The following is a 21,432-nucleotide window of genomic DNA, read 5'->3' as shown; positions in this document are numbered from 1 at the left end:
CAGCTCTTTGAGGATTCTGGGATGAATCCCATCAGGCCCCATAGATTTGTAGAGATCCAGCTGGAGCAGCAGATCCTGCACAATTTTAGGGTTGACTGGGAGTCAACTGTTCTTGCAGTCATGGTCCTCCAGCTGAGGGATTCAGTAAAGGAATAAATGTGGGTTTCCTTCCCATCTGTTAAGGAGATGAATTTTTTTCTTCATTAATCTGAAAGTGGTTCACTTCTTTAATCACTGGAATTTTTATTTCTAAGTGTTTGCATGGTAGACGTACTAAGTCTAAAGAGTTTCCTTACACATTATATCGTGCAAATGAATAGTATCTTTATTTAAATGAACAGCAGTGCTTTTCTTATTATACCAAGAAGTACAGCATTGGAAGGTATCTGAAGGACAATATTCCTGAGTTTTTATTAATGATGCTGGTAACACTGTCATCAAATAGGCATATGACATTTTATCCCTATCTTAGAGATGGTGTAACTGAGGCCCAGATGAGATATATACTTGTTAAAACAGAGGTAATAAGTCTCAAACCTGTACCTGTCCATCTGCCAAACTGTGCAGCAATTTGGTAGGCTAGAACTGCACCTATCTGAAGTAATGATGTTCTTTATTCACCTTTTATGATTAAAGCAACTTATTAATTTTCCAGTATGTTCTCACAGCTTGTCTTTTAGTCATCTTCATAACACATTTTACAGGGATATTTTCAGCAAGGGTCTGCGCACAGGCACCAAGCTAGGGGGAAATGGCTGAGTGCTTTCCAGAAACTATGTAACATATTTCAAGAGTATGCTCCACTTCTTCTCAGAGGAAGCATCCACTGAGCTTCTTGAGACAGGTGAAACTAGAAACCCAAAATTAAAAGAAGGGCACTGAGCCAGAATAATCAGCAATACATTGTTTCCTAAAAGAGGGAAACAGATTAGTTCTAATAAGTTAAAGACATCACTGGTTTTGGCATTTGTCAGAATCTTGTGGTAAGACAAGTGATACTTTAGTGAGTGTGTTACACTGTAATAAAGACGTAAAATAGACTTTACTTCTCAATAACCCTAAATGCCTTTTTCTTTGCAGTGTACTGTTTAATTCACTTAAATATATGGAGCTCTTTCTATAATCTGCAGGCAACTCTTTAGGCTCTACTAAAGGATCAGAAAGCCTGGAGTTGGGCCCAACAAAATAAAACACATGCTGTGAAATTCTATTTAGCTGCAGCGAATAAAATGACTACTGCAGAATAATCTTAATTAACGCAATAATAATTTAAAAGCAAAACACAGTTCATGGTTTTTCTTACAAATCTCTTCTGGTTTTCATATAAAGAACAAAGGAAAATCAAAGTGGCTGTGCATCAGAGTTAACAAAGTCACTTAGTACTTCTTTCTTAGCACAGAACTATGAGTGTTGTAAGCAGTTTCATACAAATCCATTCTGTCCCCACTCCATGATACACGAGCAGGAGGATTCAGAAATTTACAAATTAATTAGCCAGCAGAGACCACATGGAGGATTCAGTCCTACATGTCTACAAACAAGTCAGTCTGTAGTGTATATGACTTGCATGTATACCCCTCACCCCATAAAACTCTTATGTTACTTAAAATAAGTCCAAACATATGAAGCAGCATAAGGGGACAGGAACTAATTAAAATAATTCTCAAAGAAGTTTCTGGGGTATTTAATCCATTGCTTAGAATTCCAATTAAAATTACGTATCTGGTGAAGAGCTTCTGGTACCAGATTCTTATTGGTACCTTAAAGTTGGATGGCTTCCTTTTTGAAAGGAGAAAAATATTAATTAGAAAAAAATTATTTTTATAAATTCTGTAGTAGTTTTCTTTTTGAATGAAAGTTGTGATGTAAAATACATGCCTGCAGCTTAGTTATCATAGAATCGTGAAGTGGTTAGAAGAGACCTGTAAAGGTCACCTATTTCAACTCCCCTGCAATGAGCAGGGACATCTTCAACAGAGCCCTGTCCAATCTTACCTTGAATGTTTGTAGGTATGAGGCATCTACCACCTCTCTGGGCAAACCGTTCCTGTGTTTCACCACTCCTATCATAAAAAACTTCTTCCTTATATTTAGTGTGAATCTACACTCTTTTGGTTTAAAACCATTACCTCTTGTCCTATGACAACAGGCCCTGCTAAAAAATTTGCCCCCGTCTTTATTAGGAGCCCTCTCTAAGTAGTGAAAGGCCGCAATCAGGTCTCCCCAGAGCTTTCTCTTCTCCGGGCTGAACAATCCTAACTCTTTCAGTCTTTCTTCATAAGAGAGGTGCTCCATCCCTCTGAGCGTTTTCGTGGCCCTCCTTCGGACTTGCTCCAACAGGTCCATGTCTTTCTTGAGGACCCCAGGGCTGGGTGCAGCACTCCAGGTGGGGTCTCACCAGAGTGGAGTGGCGGAACCACCTCCCTTGACCTGCTGGCCACAGTGCTTTCAATGCAACCCAGGACATGGTTGGCTTTCTGAGCTGCAAACACACGTTGATGGCTCATGTCCAGCTTTTCATCCATTGGGTCATCTTTAAGCATAATGTAGCTCCATAAGCAATTTAATGAATAAACTATACAGTTGCTTAAGTTGGTTCTAAGACTAAACAGTATGGGCTTGGTTCACTGAAGAACATGAACTTATGTGACCATTCTTACCCCAAATGTTTTCACACTCAATTACGTTTTTCTGATGGGAACATTGTTTTTTTTTTCAAAACAACTGTCAGTATGTGATTCAGACCAACAAGTAAGCTTCTGAATGGAAAAAAACAATAACACAGGGATGCAAGAGTTAGTTTGGTTTATTAGTGCCACTTATGAGAGCAGAAAAGTATGATTGCTGCTATTTGCAAAGTTTCCATGCATTTTTCTGAGGTAATAAAAATATAAGTATTGTTTTATATAGTGCAGAGATTATTGATGCTTATTTTAATATAAGAATTATCACAAATTGTCATTATCATAACTCCTGTATTTGGGATACTGCAATACAGTGTGCCCGTTGTTCTTGTGGAAGGACTTAGATTTGTGCCTAAGAATATAAATTATAAAATATGTTCTAATTTTCTAATATGTTCTAATTGTTTCAGCTGATAAATGTGTGGACGTGCTTATTTTGTAGGTAAGATATCACAGATTTTACACTCCTTTTAACAAATAATCTTTGGGGTGTGAGATTTTTGAAATAATGAATATTTTCTGAATCCTGCCAACAAAATATCTTTTAGAAAGGGCATCAAACTTTAGGCCTCTGCGATGGTTTAACCCTAGCCAGCAACTAAGTATTACACAGATGCTTGCTCACTCCACCCGTTCCCTGTGGTAGGAAGAAGAATCACAAAAAACTCCCAAAACTTGTGGGTTGAGATAAGAACTGTTTATTAATTGAAATATAATGTAATATAATACTACTACTACTAAAAATAATTGTGATGAAAAGGAGAGGAATAAACCCCAAGACAGACAAGCAATGCACAATACAGTTGCTCACCACCTGCTCACCACTGCTCAGACTGACCCTGAGCAGCCATCGACAACTCCTGTCCAACTCCCCCCCAGTTCATATACTGAGCATGACATTCTGTGGTAGGGAATATCCCTTTGGCCAGTTCAGATCAGCTGTCCTGGCCAAGCTCCCTCACAGCTTATTGTGCACTTCCTTGCTGGCAGAGCATGGGACACTGAAAAGTCTTTGACTTGGGGTAAGTACTTCTTAGCAACAACCAAACATCAGTGTATTATCAACATTATTCTCATACTGAATCCAAAACACAGCACCATACCAGCTACTAGGAAACAAATTAACTCTATTCCAGCTGAAACCAGGACAGCCCAAAGTACCAGTCAAGAACACAGACCAAAAAAAAAAAAAAAAAGAAAGAAGAGTGTTTAACTACTTCTTCAATTTATTTTGCTCAATATTAGGTGCTGAAAATCAATTTGCATCTGGACCGAAACACTGGTCTCTTTTCTGCCCTGAATTTGAATCATAGAATCAAAGAATCGTAGAATCAGACGGGTTGGAAAGGACATCTGAGATCGTCAAGGGAGTTCAGTTCTGACAAGAACCTTGCATCTTCCACTTTTCAGCACAAATGTGTTAAGATGCAGCTTTAACTCTGATCTCAGTTGTAATCATTAGTCAGCGGGTGTATTTATGTGTATTTTGAGCAAAATATAACAACCTGTATGTTGTTTTGTTTTGTGGTGGTTACCTTTAGCAGTAGTTGTGGTCTCTGGAGTGTACATTACCCACCAGGGGGAGCTCAAGCCAAGAACCATCTGATTTTTATAGACTCATACAATCATTTAAGGTGGAAAAGACTGGTATGATCTCTGAGTCCAGCTGGTAACCTGACACTGCCAAGTGCACCACTAAACCATGTCCCAAAGTGCCACATCTACAGCCTTTTAAATACCGCCAGGGATGGTGACTCAACCACTTCCCTGGGCAGCCTGTTCCAATGCTTGACAACCCTTCTGGTGAAGAAATTTTTGCTAAAATCCAATCTACCTTCTTCTGGAGCAACATGAGTTGTCCTTTCAATTCCCAGAAGATTACTGGTGGAAGTCCTCTCTTAAACTTCACAGGACTTTGGATTTGAGCATCTGTCCTCAAGTTAGCTTGGGAGCAGATGGCAACCAGATAAGAAATAAGTGCATGTCCCTATGCTCCCTTTTTTGGGAACTGTCACATCAGTGTCAAAGCAAGCAAAGCAAAATCTCGTGATGTATATGTCATTATTCTTTGGGTTTTATGTATGCTGTTCTTTTTAACATGAACAAGGCCACCAAAATTGTACAAAATAGAAATATCTTTGAGAGTAAAGTAGTATTCCCTGAGAAAATTAGGTCAGGTGGAAGCAAGTGTGAATAGGTAATCTGTGTCTCTAAAAAGAAGTCTCTCAAAATTCCTGACTACAAACAGGATGGAGAACATTTCTGCTCTGTGTTAAACTGAAATTTTGTTTATAAAAAAATTAATTGGCTGAAAAAGGATAGAAGGTGTAGTTCATCCGTATTATGTGTTTTGATTTTTTTCAGCACAGAATATGTGTCAAGTGTTAAAAGTGTTTATTTTGACTGAAAATTTTGGAACTAAATATTTAAGTGTTTCCAAACTTATATATATTCATTTTTTTCCTTTAAAAAAAATCACAGTATTTTGGTGTATTCCATTTTATCCCAATTCATGATGATATACTGACAAGTGTTCTGACTTTTTTACTTAGCTAATTTTTTATTCAGCTCTACTACAGTGATTTCCTAACTGTATATTATTAGAAGTTTGTTAAAATCCAAGCCATTTTTTTATTGTATCGAGCTATGTTTTCATTATTACATATAAACCCCCAGACTATGGTGAACAGGTTAGTAGCCTGACAAATCCCATAAAAAGCAATTGAAAAAAACCTTGAGAATTTTAGCTGCTTTGTTTGTCCATAAACATGAGGGCTTAACACGTGCATCTCCTTGGCTTGGCTATGCCAGTACCGACATGGACAATGAATGAGGAACTCCTTAGGGGTTTTTTTATGATAAACAATTGGTCAAGTTGAGAGGGGTTTTATTTTTCTTGTTCTTATTTGTTAAATCATAAGATCAATTTATATTTCATTGACTTTTAAAAAAAACACTTCCTTTGACTTAGAGGATGGGAGGAGCACTGGTCCTTCTGGACAAGTGAGCTTCTTTCCACACATTTCCTTCTGCATTTGGAATAAGTCATCCGCAGAGAAATAAGTAGATGTTGAGACATGGAGATTAACAGCTGAAAGGTGGTAAAGAACAGCTTCTGATAGCATTTCTGAGTTGTAGCTGACCACATGAACATAAACAGTCTTTAGGAATAGGTGGAGTTGATTTCTTTGTACTACAAAAGACAGGAAAGCTCACACAGTTAATTATAGCTGAGGTATATACAAAGCTGGTCCTTATTGCCTCTGTGCTGCTTCCTACTTGCTCAAGTAATTTGTAATTTTCAGTGCCATTGCTTCCTTTAACTTCTTCAAAATGGTTAGTCTATTGGCCATAAGAATTGGGACTGATAGGAGACAGAGAAACTCCCCTAATAGTAGTTAAATTTGCTTTCTACACCACCAGTTATGGCTGAACAGTCTATTAGACTTTCTACGGGATTTCTTTTTCAGTTTCAAAATCTTGTCTTGCAAAAATGGTAACAGTCACATCAAACCTCAGTTTCAGCTCAGGTTTCTGTTCCTTGACAGTATTTTGTCATGTCCTTGAGAGGAAGGTACAAGACAGTTTATATCATATTGCTGTCTAATGGACTTCGCTTTATGGCTTCCTCAGTTAGAAGTTGCATTATATACTGGAGCATGAGGTTTTAATACTTTTTTTTTAATGTCTGAATCTGTTCTAAGTTACAAAAAGCTCATTATCCATTTTTTTCCAGCATTTCTGAGAGGAGGGCTTACTTCTGTACTTATTTTACTGTCAATTTAGTTGCTGATAGGATAAGTTGTCAGGACTTTTAGTAGGCATTTTCCAACATTTCAACGGGAGTGAATCTGCCAAATATAGAAAATAAAAAGAGAAATGTAAATATTTCAAAAATATGAGCAAGACACTCATAAATTTCAAACCCCAAACAAACCTTAAATTATGCAGTTTACAATTGTGTCTCTCAGCACTGGCTGTAAAATAACTTACAGTGCTGTATGACACTTTGAATGTGCAGGTAAGGATTTTCCTAATTAAAGAAAAGAGAATGGGAGAAAATTTTACAACTTTTTGGAAGAGGACATATATTATAACTTCTTTCAGATAGTTAACTAGCTATAAAATGACCCTTCACTTTGATTTTTAGGTTTTTTTAATTACTTTTTATGCTCCTCTTAATTATTTCTGACAGCTTTTTTCTTCTCCCTCTGCACTTCATTGCTGCTGTCATTTCAATCCTCTGGTTTGGATTTGTTTTTCGCTCTTGCTTTGTGTGGTGGTTATACTTCCATATTCTCTGTTTTCATATATGACTTTCCTTCCCCTTAGAATTTTATTGCCTCATACTTTATTCTGAGGTCAGGAAAGGGAAAGGAATACATGCAGCTGCAGATTCAGAAACATACTCAGCTCTGTGAACCTATATTCTTTTTTTATTATTATTTCAGTGTTTTGATCTGAAGCACTCATGCCAGTTGCTGCATTAAATACTCATTTCTTCAGGAAACACTACTATACACAGAGATTGCTCCATACTTAAGAGATCCAGTGAAAGATTATAATCTATGTGCTTATAGAGTAGTAGAAAGTATTTTTCACTACTGAGAATTTAGGATTTAAAAATTCCTTCATTATCTTTTTGTGAAAGTCAGGTCTGTTAACAATTTCTTTATATTTACTCCATTGCTGTATAATTGATGTATTTTCATTATGCAATCTGAATCCAAATGTTATAAGGGATCCCAAGGATACATTTTGTAGCTTTGAATTCTCTCATCTTTTCAACAACCTACTGTATCTCCCAGTAACAAACCGCTACTCAAGTACTTCTTCCAAACGCAGGTTGAAGGGCATCCTCCTAGTTTGCTACACCACTCCAGCATGCAGCTTTATGTTTGTTGACATGATTTCTGAGAACAAGGTTTGTCCTAGTGCAGCGCAGGAGTGTTCTCTCAGTTGGTGTCCTATTCCCTGTATCAGCTGGGAGTTCATTATTTATCTTCGCTATATAAATATTGTAGTCATGTAAAAAAATGATGGGCTTCCTAAGGGTGACTGGTCCACTTCTATAGCATATAATGGTAGGAAAGGACAGTAACATACTTACACAGTATGTTTCACCGGATTTGAATGGTGAGATTTAGGGGAAGTGTCTGCCACTCTCATTGATTTGATTTCAAATGGCACTGGCAATACCCTGTGTCAAAGACAGAAATATTTTGCAAAGGTAAATCCAGTTGCAACGAGTTAAGACAAAGTGTTAGAAAGCAAATGGATGAAAAAGGAAGGAAGCAATACATAAAAGGGATTGTAAAGGGTATCATCCAAATTGTATGTTGATGTCCTTATTTAGCCCTGGTTTTTCTCACTTCTTTATCACTGGTACGTCCGAAGGGTATAAAACTAGATGTGCAGATGGTGATGGCATTGGGACGACAGCAAATCATAATGAATGCTTCATCTAGATTCAGTGCAGGCAGAAACAAGGGTAAAATATTTCAAAAAAAGCAAAATCAAACCATATTAAAAATTCCTACTGTATGTGACAATCTTTTATACCATTATAATGATCAGTTAACTAGCATATTTAGCAATCTGATAGTTTTTATTCCTGAACTGTCACTTCCAGAGCAATCCTTCCCTTCCCCTCCCAGTCCTATCATAGTTGGTATAAAAAGTCCAAATCAGGATGCATCAGAGCATCTGGGGTTTATTCAGTGACTTGCTCCTCTGGTTGTGACAGTATAGACCTGACGCTGTCATACACCTCTTGCACTGGGTTGAGCATACACATCTGGAAACAATTCAATCTTCCTTGTTCATGCACTTGAGTCTTCAGATTTTATTAAGTAGTGGGATATATTAGGGCTACAGATAATTGTTCTCTGTTTTAGTTGACTCATCTTTTCTACAGAAATAAAAAAGAAGCCATGATGTTCAGTGCTAGCAAAGGAGATGTGGTTGTTAAACTGATACACCAAGACTCTGTGGCCACTGTTCATGGAAAAGCTGTAACTAATGACTACTTCCTTGTGATCTTTAAGTAATGAATTCTTGCTTCTCCAGAAAAGGAAGTTTTGACCAATTTTAAAAAATATGTTGGTGGCCCATGAGGTCTTCAAGAGCATCTTTTCTAAGTTCTTTTGGAATTTTTGAAAATCACTCTGGCAGCCTTCCAACAATTTAGGTGGCTTATTCTTCCTAAAAGTCTGGGCTTTTGCCCCTAACTTTTTCATCCAGCTGTGTTCTGTCTGGAAGCTGGAGATTTCGGCTCTCTCATGCCTCCATTGAACCCTCCAGATTCTGGTACCTGCATCCTATCCCGCCCAGCACCTGCTCCAAGATCAAATTCTGTATTACTCCGTTACTTTTGGAAGGACCAGCAGGGCTGCCTTCACTTTACACTGACATTTGACCCTGAATTTTTCTTGAGAGAACATGTTTTCTTTTCAAATAGTCTTACAGATTTTTCAAACAAATGCTGTTATAAAGTGCCTGTAGTGGTGTAATAGAAACCTCCCTCTTCTATGAACAGCTCTGCTGTTCCTTACAGGGCAGCAGCTGTTATGCAAGTAGAACTTTTAGTGTTAGCATCTTTGTCTACTCTTGCACTCTTCAGGGTTGCTGCAAGGACTTTATTTGTACCTGCTTCATTAATCGTCTGGGTTATTACCTCAAGGTATTAAAATGTATTCCAGACATTAATACTACTGAGATAATACTCCGGAATGTGAAGACCACAGGCATATGGCCAAGTTACTTTCAGTTCATCCTTGAGGTGAGTGGTTTCATTTCTGCTTCCATTTCTTAAATAAAGAAGAATTTTTTATTTGAATATGAATAATTTCTGAAAGGATCATGCAAATGGAAATCTCAAACTATTGATATTATCATTCCATATCCTACTTCTATAATCTCTTCTGCTTTACCATGGTACATTGTTTAATTTCTTAATGTTTCACATAAAGACCTGCAACAAGGTAGCAATGAAAAACAGTGTGCCATGTGGTTAAAAAATTAATACCAAATAACCTGAGTGCTGTGAAATATATCATGTGACAAAGGAAATGGGCTTAAGTAGTGAGTAAGTGTATTCATATTTGTGAAAATACAAGAAATGTGAATCAAATTTCCTGTGAATTTTGTGGAATTTTAAGGGAATTTAAATTAAGTTCCAAATGTTATGTTTGCTCCTTATCACTGAAATGTACCCTAATCCTAAAAATCTCCATTCTGGAAAGCAAGGTATGATTTTCAGTGCTGAATGAAAGTTTCTGCTGCTATCTCAATAATTTATCAGTAAACTGAATACTAATATCAATAATTGAACATACATTTTAGATTTTCTTGTAGTAGTATGAGATTTAAACATACATTTGATGGCATTAAAGTCAAACAATGGCTTATTCTAAAAAATGTCCTGTGCAGCCTGGCTCAGGAAAAGATACCTGTGTCCCTTCTGAACACAAATGTTGTGGTAAGACAGTAGGAGAGAGAAAGTTTTGCTAATTTCTACTTTCTCTGTAAACCAGATTACATTAGGCTTTATACGTAGTGATCAGCACCCTGTATTTCACCTACAAAGTTAAATTATCACCAATGCAAACATTTGTGTACCTGGCCTTTGTGTACTTGCCAAAAAGGTGGCAAAATCCAGACAGACCATTCAAGCAACTTCACAAGATTGTCCTAGTAAAATAACCACAGACACAAATGTTAACTGCAGAATATTCTATTCTTGTGTTACAAATGCTTTTTTAAAAAAATTTAACCTTAAATATGTAGGTGTTTCTCCTGAACTTCTTTGTTTACCCTTTTGTAGGGGAGAGAGCTACCTTCAAATGGAACTTGGCTGCAAAGATCAATAACCAGTAATTGACTGTTACTACAAACAAGGCAAAAAATACAACTGTTATTTGAGACATTGTGGTTATACAGACTTGTTCCAGGCACGTTCAACATATACAGATATTAGATGTTTAAACATTGCCTTTCTTTAAGTTTAGGGCACGTAGCTGACAAGACAACATGAAAAGCACAGTGTTGCCTTTGAAAACATGACTGAAACCTTCAACAGGTGATTCAGCCAAAAAGAGCACACAAAATGTACTACTTTCTATAATTTGGGGGCTGGATTCAGAACTAACATAATGAGCATAATGCTGAACATTGCTAGAATCATCCAGTTACAAGCAAGTTGAACATAAAGAGTTAGCCAAAGGACTCATCTTTGCAACATCTTGATGGGCAGACTTTTTTAGACCATGTCTCAGCCAAATTATAGCCAAAAAAATGGATTTTTTTTTAATTAATAATTTATTATGAGAGCTCAGAATTCCAAAAGTGAGCTCCCACTGGTTTCAGTGAGGCCAGGATTTCAGCTCTGTGTTGCAACTGGATACATATATATCTGCGCTGGGAAACTGGAGATGACTGCCATGGAATTATTCAAAAGATTCATAAACCAAGCCACTTCAAACATTAAAACACAACAGAGACAACTCTGTAGGCAGAATAATTACTAGTCATAAATTGTGAGTGGTTTGGGGTTTTTTGTCTTGGAGGTGTTGTATGCAGGAATCTCAGTGCTGGAGTGGTTACAGTGTGAAACAGTAAAATCAGAATGCTATGCTGTTAGAATGGAAAAGATAGAAATCATTGAAATTGAGCTGATGAAGGATACAGAACTCTTTGTATTTACAAACAAGGGATTTGCCTCTCTTCTGGATTCTCTAACACTCATTTTTCATATACTAAAAACAAATTTACTCATAAGTTTGGAGGGTTGTGCATGCTTATGGGCTTTTTTTTTTTACATTTCTGCAAAGCCTAATTAAACAAGACATTTGCTTAGATAATTAATTACACAAAGCAGGCAAGGCATTTTTAAAATATATTTTTACTAGACTCTGTTAACCTATTACCTTTTGAAAAAAGTATGTGAAGAAACAGTCAGGTCACTACATCGTCCCTTGCCAAAGTAAAGAGTACAGGATTCTTGAGGAATTCTACTGCTTGGCCTCTCTGAAATTAGGTAAGAGTTTGTCTCTGGCACTGACTGCATCATCCACAAAGTTTTATGTATAGAAAAAGATCATATGTTTGTGCTCCATAAAACTAACTGCTAAATACTTTTAATTAGAATGATTGTTCAGTCAACCATCTTAATTTCTTTTATTTTCTTGAGTCACAATAGTTGTTAGCATAATGGTAATTCTCTTAAAATCCATCAGATACTTGAGGAAGTCTCTAAATAAAGTTAACATCTGAAAATAAGCAATTCTTTACAGTATATTGTGTTTCTGAGTGGAAACTTTAAGTCTGGTTAAGGTCAGCTTTACTTAGTTTCAAAGCTACTGTGGGACTCGAAGTGTGAGCTAAGGCCCCGTTTTCCAGAAATGGAGGGAGACAAAAGAAGTTGCTTTCTGTGGATAAAACTCTCTAACAGTAATAAAGACCTCACTGGAGCAGAAAGACGCAACTCATTCTTCCCTGTGCCTGTTGGACTGAGTTGGTTTTCTCTAGCATTTGTGAGGTCTGTGAGAAATGTTTGGATAAGATCTTTTGGTGCTGTTCCCAGAACATAGTTCATGTGATATCAAAGAATCCTGATGTTTTGCCAGGGAACTTTTTGTCATTGGGAATTCGGAGGCTGGGTTTGTAAAGGATTGGATGAGCTGCAATACAAAGGCAACTCCTGAGCAACCTATTCTGGCAGGCCATCTTCTGTCAAAGGCCACCAGGGACCTGTACCAGCAGACTCCACCCAAAAGAAGAATGGAGCAAAGGAGAGACAGGTGACACTTTAACTTCTGTAGCACTGCAGAGCTGAAGCTGAAACATCAGTTGTCCAGGCCATGGATTTGCACTGAAATATGAATTACTGGAATAACTAAAGGAGGTCACTGTAACCTTCCTTAAAGCCAGAGTGTCCTTGTCTTGAAGCAGGGAGATCAGAGATGAAGACCAGACTGATGTGCAATTATTATATTCCTTCAACTGCAAGAATTGGTGACCCTAGCTGCCTGAGAAGTGGGAAGGAGGGGTGTGACTGTCCTCACTCAAATACTGTTTCAGTAGCATTACCATCTCTCTGCACATCAGTCTAAAGCAGTGGTTCCCAATCTTTTTTTCCACCTGTCACCCCTAAGTTTTGTTCACTGACAGGACAGTTCTGGGTGAATGGACAGTCCTGGGTGAATGGAAGGTAGGCATACAGAGAATTTTCCTCACTACTTCCTTTCACCTCCTGAAGTCTGGAGTTGCAGACAGCATGTTTTGACTTCTGAGTAAATGCAAGGAATTTATTCTACCACTGCTGTTCACAGTAGTTACTTAAGGTGCAGTCTGTCACCACCTGCTTACAATATACAAAAGATGAGAAAGAAGGAGGTTTTCCAGAAGCCTTAAATTTGTACTGATCATCTATTAGGTATATTGTGCATCTTTTGTGCTTAGTGGAGATGAAAAGGTGAGAATCCTATTGTATCAAGTTTATATAGCTTCAGCTCACAAAATATTATTCTGCTTACTAATGCATATGTTATGTAAGAATTGTTAGAAATCTGAGAAGCTATTTTGTCCAACTTTGGTTTCTCTCCATAGTTTCCATTATTATCTGGTATGAGGAAGGTCTCAAACAGGTAAGTGTTCCGTGGTCGTGACCATAATTAAGTCCACCTTTTGATTTCTTAACTTACACTGATGATTAAATTTCTAATCAGGAAATCTATGATTTTTCTTCCTAAAAATCAAGTTTTAAATTGTAATAAGAATTTTACAGTTTCGTTGTGTTGTAACCAGAATTTCTTTTTTTTCCCCACAACTTTGCAACATTTATTAATAATCTTTGGTATTTACTGTCACCTGCATATATGAAGTATAAGTGGGGGCCTGTGTTTGGCCTTACTGTGAACAGTTTCCCATCTGACACACTGTAGATAGTCTCAGCCCTGTGTTCATTTGAGATGACTTGCTTTGATTTTTCTTAGTCATCACTGCATTGGGTCAACAGATAGATCAGCTGCAGAAGTTATGACAAGTGCATATGTGTACATATACAATAATTTATATGATCATATGAGGGGACTTATGCCTAGAGGTCCATTTGATTTTATGTTTCATTGACCACCACCAATGCCACTTAACAACATACATAAATAAACATGCAAAGACTGAGAGAAGGGTACATATTTTTAATTAGAGATAGATGAGATAAAAAGAAAAGTGCTGACATAAATCTGTAGAAATGTTCTTGAGCTTGTGACTTGTGACATGATCTGCTGCTCCTTAGATCACAGTGGGTTCATACCACATGCACCATTTCTCTGAGTTGTTTGCAAGCCTTGTGCCAACTCCTTCTTGAAACCAACACATCTATCCTCTTTCTATACATAACTGCCTTGACCTACAATAGATCCTATCTGGTGCTTCCCAGATACACTGAAGAAGAGAAAATTGACTGTATCATACCATGGAACTTAGAAACTGGAATGCAACTTACTTTTTGTAGGTTTAAAGGGTCTTTTCATGTTGAAAACCATTTCTAGATGCGGTATTTATAAAAATAACTAAAAGTTCGGATAGTGAATATTTGCAGGAAACTATTCAGAAATGATCAGCACAGCAAGGATTACTTACTGAATATGTTCTCTAGATGCTAAAAATTCATGTACTCATTTTGCCAGTCCCTTCCACCAAAAATTAACACTTAACAAAGAAAATAATGTGAAGTATTATTCCAGTGTTTCTTGAATAGGTAGAAACCAAAGCATATATCCAGGTTTGCTGGTTAAAATACCTGAACATCTATCACATTTTCTATGAGTGTGAAAAATATAATTATTTTGTTATTAATTTATTAATTACATGCAGCAAGGAGAAAGCAGAGCTGAAAATCCTTTTAGGAGGTGATTTATTTCAATGATACTGAAATTTATTATTATTGGGCCTGTCTTTCTACTGTAATAGGATAGGCCCTTCATATATACAAACATCCCTATTTCCAGTCCAGCAAATAGGTGGTACTTCTGTATAACACCTAGAATGTTGTCCCTGGGTAGTTGTGTTCTGAAGCTGCTGCCTGAATTGACAGGTATCATTACAAGCTTCCTCTGCCTGATCCAAGTCTTGATGCCCCTGGGAAATTGCACCATTCCTCACATCCTATGCCTTTCAATGCTCTTCAGTTGTGGATCTGGATTTCACTAGGAAGAAAAAGGTCAGCCTTTCCCATGCACTTTGTGCCACGGGGGTAGCAATAACTTCAACACAGTTCAGCTCACTCTTACCAGGGGAGTGCAACGAACATGCAACAAGTGCCCCCCCAGGTGGCCACTGGAGATGCTCCAAATGTGCCCCTAGGCAGGGCAAATCTGATGGCTCTGCACCCCTCCTGTCCTGAGAGCAAATACAACATTCTTCAAATGATTTTCAGAGAGAAATTTTAGGGGAATAGATAGGAAGGAGAAATATAAGACTAAATTCTCCTGGAGCTTTGCCTGGGCCTCCAAGGGTATGTCAGTGTCTTCCCACAGCTCAAGAACTCCTGATCCAATCCATTTCCCCTTGCCCAAAGGCAGGATCAGTTACAATTAAACTAATACCAACATGATTGTATAGCCTGTCTTGTAGCATCTTTGTCACTGGAGATCTTTACTTTCCAAAGTAGTATATTCCAGTGTTTCACTGTCACTGTGGTTAGACAGCTCATTTTTTTTGTTTTATTTTCTCCCTAGTGTCTTATTCAAACTTCCAGTGCTCCATCCAAAGGACATTAGTTATTGTCCTTTTGATTTACGCAGATGTCCCTTTGCTTTTGGAAGCAAACTTTCACATTACTGGGGATTAGTGACTTCAGTCCTCTTCTTTCTAGGCTCCGTTCTATCATTAGAAGTCATCTTCTACACCTCTTCTCTATGTTGTTGCTTATTTGAACTCCCTCCACCTTTAAGAGTGGTTTCCTAAACTGAATAGCATATAATTACTCAACAAATCTTAAAACAGAATTCCTATTTATTCATCTCACAAGATTTGGTTGGGTTTTTTTCTCAATAGTGCAAAATTAGTGACATATTGATCTTCCTCTCTTCAAATCCTAGGGGTTTTTGTCATTGATTATTGTACTATATTAAATAATCATTAAAGGTGCTATTCCTTAAGACTAATATCAAATTTATATTAGATGTGTTTATCTGACAGGCACTTAAAATTACTATTTTTCTAAATTTTAGGTTTAAAAATGATTGAAAAATGAGCCAGATTTGTACTGCTAACAATTACATACAATGGCAGAAGAATTGTGTTTGGAGTCATGATGGAAAATGAGTAAACTCCCAAATGTGTCCCTCTTTTGTTATTACATGAATGGCACAATCAACAATTATCAAGTCCTTCTACCGAATCTCTTGCTCAGAAAGGAAAAATGAGGAAGCTGGCTAATGCTGATAAGGTAACTTCATGAAATGCAAAGAATAAGTTAATGGATTTTGTGCTTCTGCTGATAAGTCAAGGATTTAAAATGTTTGTAAAAATTACTTTATCTTTTTAAACAAAATGACTTTCACATCATTTTATTCCACTCATTTGCAACTTTTCACTGTGATTGGTTATCCTGCCAGGTTTTTTACCACTTTAAGGAATGACACAAATATATTAGTTTCTGCTTATATGTTCTGGAAATAAGCAGGAATGTTGAACACTCATTAATAGAACGGCATGATTTGTTTGAAATTAGGCTTTGTCGTGTGTCATCTTTAGTAAACAGTGCTCTCTTTACATGGGACTCAGGTTTTAAGTATGACTATTTGTGAATTTGCCCACACTTTTCCCAGCTAAAGTAGATGATGATCATTCCACTCTGGAGTAAAAAATCTAGTCACAGGGACACACACCCACTGGGAGACCTGGGCTGAAGAAGGTACAAGCATCAAACAAAATAAAGAGATCTAGTGAAAAATAAGACTTAGAAGAAATTTAGTATTTTTAAGGCATGAACAGTAAGTAATGAGAGACAACTGAGAGAAGTTATGCGTGCCATTTATTAGAGCTATTGGAAGTCCAGCCAGCTGTTTCATGATCTTTCCAAGTCTAACAGCTCAAGTGGTGATCTCTAATGGGCTTTATTTAAGATTTAAAAAGAGAACTGCTTGAAATGATACACTGACATAAAACTATGACAAAGCTATTATACAGTCTGTTTTAATGGAGCTGTTTATAGCAGCAGCACCTTCAACTGAAACCCATAACACTCCATTAAATATCTGCCTACATGGTTCAAAAGCATAGCAGAAATAGCAATACCACAATTATTGGTTCAGTTATTTCCCATGGAGTGATCCAGATACCTAATGGTATCTATCAGCATGTTTTAGAGCCTTGAGTTAGATGACTTCAACTCGGATATCTTACTTAGTTGCTTTCGGTTGATGCAATTAAGCCTTCAGTAGGAACTTGGCTATTTTGCTGAAAACACAAGCAGTATCTTAGAGGAATGAGCTTACTGCCCTCTCATTACTAAATGTTCTCATGCCTGGCTTTGGTTCAGGAGCTTGTACCCAGTGCCTCTCCTAATTTTTGCTATTCAAGGCAAAAATAAACAGTTTCAACATCATTATGTGCTCATGGTTTTTAAATTTAATAGAGACAGAACCTGCTATGTGCAGATTCCATATTTTGCCAAGGCCTAAATTTAAAATTGCACCTCAGTCTTACCAGTTATTCAGGCTGTTGAATAGGAGATAAAGCACCTGATAAAGAGCAAATCTGCACAAAACCTTTGGAGAAATGGGCAGAGTGGAAAGGTACAACTTGTTAGGAAAGAATATCAGTTTATATCAGTGCGAAAATAAAGTGTTTGAAAGCACAGTCAGCCTAAGTAACTTAGCTTCAGCTATAAAGAATTGAATGGAAGTATAATATTTTTATATTCATCAGGTAATTCCATTTAAAAGCTGTGCCTAATTTAGTAAGAAGGAAAACTAGGACTATAATCTGGGCCCATTTTATGTGTCTTTATATGCAGATTTACATTGACCATAAAGCTCAAGAAGGAGCCTCATCAAATGATCTGTTGGTCTGGCAAGCAGATAACATGACCTTAACATATCAACAACTTTTCCCTACTGGGTTTTTTTGAACAAACTTTTGTCTAGAAGCAAAAGCTATTCCAAAATAGGATATATATATTTTTTTTAATCCTTCATTCAGCAACAGAAGAGAGGCAGGAGTGTTTTTGGTTACTGTCAGGACATTCCTCCTCTGTGGAATCTGCATGATTTGAATTAGTAAAAGAAGTTTTAAATTTATTTTCAGTTAATTTAATTCTTATAAGTTTTAACAGCCTTTTACAGCTAAGAGTTACTGAAGCTGCAGTTCAGTTACTCTGGTGCACTCCACAAAGTCATGCCTTTCAAACCTGTGGATGCTTTCTTCTCTTCTGTTGTACCCCATACCACCAAGTATGGAACGACAAGTCATTAAATACAAGACAGAGAGGTGTGAGTAAAAAAAATTTTATTAAATATGAGACTTATGTCTGACCTGCTTCCCCCAAACCAATTTTGTCTCCGTGGCAACAGCCACAAGCGTGTGACAAAACATTACGGATTTCTCTAAAGAAAACTTTAAATACTTAAAATGTCACTTACCAAGAAAGCATCATCTTTTATCCTTAAGCAGGTTTCAAAAGTGCAGAGCATGTTTACAGGAAGACAAGCCTTGTGGCTGTAAAGCTCCATTAGCTTTACAGTGCATTAAGTACCCTCCCCACAGCAAGCAGGACCAAATGTTGCACAGGTGTAAGAATGGACACAGACTCTGTTAACTTACCTTGTCTGCAAGTGCTTTGGGAACAGGGAAGTATGTCTTCTGAAGTCGAGTTTAGAATAGCTCTGGTATGATAATCACAAATTTTATTGCATGTTCTTTATATAAAGTCATTGTGAAGTACCTTTGCAGCTTACGACAAATATTTTAATAGTGTAAGAGGGGACAGACTCTAAATTATTCTTACCTTTTATTGCTAAATAAAATGTAGTCATAATGTAGATGAATTTGCCGTGCTGGTGCATATTATCATTAGATTGCAGAGTACTGCACTGAAAATCATAGCCAAAGTATGTATCCTTATTTAGAAAATGCTCAGAGGTCTGTTTGTGTATGACTTCAACTATTATTGAACATCTCCAAGTTTTATGAAATTAATATGAAGAGTTCTTTACCAATGCAGAAATTCTGTGATCCAACTGATACTCAGAAATGCAAATCATTTACTACTTTTTAAACTTCTTTAAAGCTCTCCCAAAAGCCATGTAATAGTGAGATTATCTTGTATCCCATGTCCCAGGTCTACTGATTAACTTACACAACTCATTGGCTTCAACTGAGCATTGTTTGTTATTTCAATATTATACCTTTGGGGAAAAAACATGTTTAGTTTTTTTCTTATAGACTTTACTATCTATTTGTATTTGAGTATGTTTTTGTTATCTGTTCACAGGATAAAAGCTTGGGATCCATTTGAACACAGCATACAATTATTCCAGGTTATGAAGGAGGATCACATTATACTGTGATCATCAAATTCCAGCTGCTGGAGGAAAGGATAAAAGCAGTCCTACTTGCAGGTCTGTAAAACTGACTATTATACTGTACTGCTTCTATTTCTCATCTTTCTCCAGTAATAGATGGCATGTTAGTATTAAACATTTACAAGGCAAAATTTCTAAGTAGGCAGTAAGGTAGGAATGTAATGGGCTGCAACTTCAGTACAGTTTTTATATTATCTTGGTTTTGAGAAATGATAGGTACTTTCCGCTTTTAAATAGAATATTGAGGGCTTTAACTTTGCTATCTGATAAGGTCAAAAGGAGCCTTGGAATAATTTTGTGTCTGCCCAGCAGCAGCTGACAGACTAGGGAGCATGCAGCCTCTCGTGTCCCACCCCACCTTGTCCCTGCACTGGGGAGCAGGATCGATGATCCTGGTTACCAATCCCTTCCTGCCTCAGCCACCAGGCTATCCAGGCTATTTAAATGGCTCCAATAAAGTATTCCTCAGACAATTAAAGGCATTCTTCAAGGCCAGAGAGGACAAGGTTGAAAATAGTAAAAGAACAAGAAAACAGAACTAAGTAAATAACAGTACCAGATAATCTTCATGCAAATTGCAGAAAATTGGGAAGTTTTGTTGTTGCTTAACACAGGTCCCTTTACTCTAGACTTTTAATGTCCATTTCTATTTATTTCCATATGATAACCTATGCATTGTTAACCTCAAACAGCAAGAAAACAATATCTCCATACAAGCATGAAAGGGATTTACAGCTTGTCTGGCACAACTATGGATGCTGGGACACCTGTGGGCAAATGAGTTGCACAACTCTCATCCATTTCCCTCCCCTCTACATTAAAAAACCAACCAACCAAAAACAACAAAAAACCTCCACACAAAAATGACAACAAAACAAACAAAAAAAATCCCCCAAAACCAACCAACCCAATACTGTTTCTCCACTGTTAGCAAATGCAACTACTGTGATAACCACACATTATACCTGTCTGGGCTGCTGTCTCCTAGCTGAACCTTGCCATATTCCTCCCTGGAAGATTACAGTTGCAAGTAAATTGCAGTCTTTTCCACAGGAGCATGAAACAAGTTTACACACCTAAAACTTGTCAGATTTTTAAATTCATCCTGCATATAGTTATATAGCATTCAATTTGTCTCCCATAAAAACCTCTACCTCACTGATGCCACGCAGGGACAAAAAGTTTGGGGTGGCATCTATAAGCCTTCCATTTCATAGCCTGACTGGTGACCTAAATAAAACTTTTCAGTATTAGGTTTTTCCAAGATGTAATTTATACTATGGCTGTCAGGAGTTAAGACAGTAGTTGCCATGGAGCTTTAATCTTTTTTTAGGCTTTAGTCAAAGGAAGCTGGAAATCAGTATGCTGGTAGAACCCTGCTCAACAGAATTTTATTAAAATTGGGACAGGATTTTATCCTAATTTCTCTACTGAATGTTATTATCAAATGTTCTAGAATTCATTCTATTTTCTTCTCTTTCTGAACAGGAGATGAAAGTTTCTTTTTAGGCTTCTGAAATCACACTACATTCAACCCAAAAAGTACCCAAGTTGCTCCAACTCCTCCAACTATAAGCTGTAACTTTCTTCTAGTCTTACTGTGCACAGCTAATTGCTGTAGTGAAATTCATTCACCAGCTTTTGCACTTTCAGTGGAGGCACTCCGTAAGTTTGCAGAAGCAAAGCTTTAGGGAGGATCTTATTTTTCTGTGGGCTCACTAGATGCTAACCTCTACAATAAAAAACAGGCCTTCAGAATAGAAATTAGTTTGAATATGTGTATATGCTACTTATAACTTCCTTGACGTATACAGAAGAAAAAAATTGAAGTATGCAATGCATGAAGTGCATCTCTGAGAAGTACAAATTTGCCCACGCTATAGTCAGTGATGTTCTGCTAGAACACAGGTGCAACAGAAGAGAGATGCAGTTCAGTCTGCATATATACTTGAAGTTAAAACATCACTGGCTGACTTAAAGCTCAACTTCCCCTATACCAGGTAAACCAAAAGAATGCAGACATAGGTGGAAAAAAATGCAGAACTTGTAAAAATAAGCTTTTAGAACTCTTACACTACCCCAACCAGAAATTAGAAAGGATTCAGATATAATATTAGCTTGATCTTAAGAGACTTGGATTCAAAGGCAAATGACAG

General features: G+C 37.1%; 1 long non-coding RNA gene across 3 annotated transcripts; it reads left to right on the top strand.

The window, feature by feature from the left end:
* The first annotated feature begins 8,728 nt into the window (after window positions 1-8,728).
* LOC135413221 (uncharacterized) lies at window positions 8,729-19,337 on the top strand. Of its 3 annotated transcripts, none has more exons than XR_010430136.1 (5): window positions 8,729-9,465; window positions 10,510-11,721; window positions 12,311-13,330; window positions 15,920-16,137; window positions 19,186-19,337. It is a non-coding gene; the product is annotated as an uncharacterized LOC135413221 (long non-coding RNA). The 3 variants fall into 3 exon arrangements; XR_010430135.1 differs by having other exon boundaries at window positions 10,510-12,484; window positions 13,293-13,330; XR_010430134.1 differs by having other exon boundaries at window positions 10,510-13,330.
* Window positions 19,338-21,432: the final 2,095 nt, after the last annotated feature.

The sequence above is a fragment of the Pseudopipra pipra genome, chromosome 4 (assembly GCF_036250125.1).
Source record: "Pseudopipra pipra isolate bDixPip1 chromosome 4, bDixPip1.hap1, whole genome shotgun sequence".
Classification (NCBI taxonomy): domain Eukaryota; kingdom Metazoa; phylum Chordata; class Aves; order Passeriformes; family Pipridae; genus Pseudopipra; species Pseudopipra pipra.
This window is presented reverse-complemented; position numbering and strand designations above follow the sequence as displayed.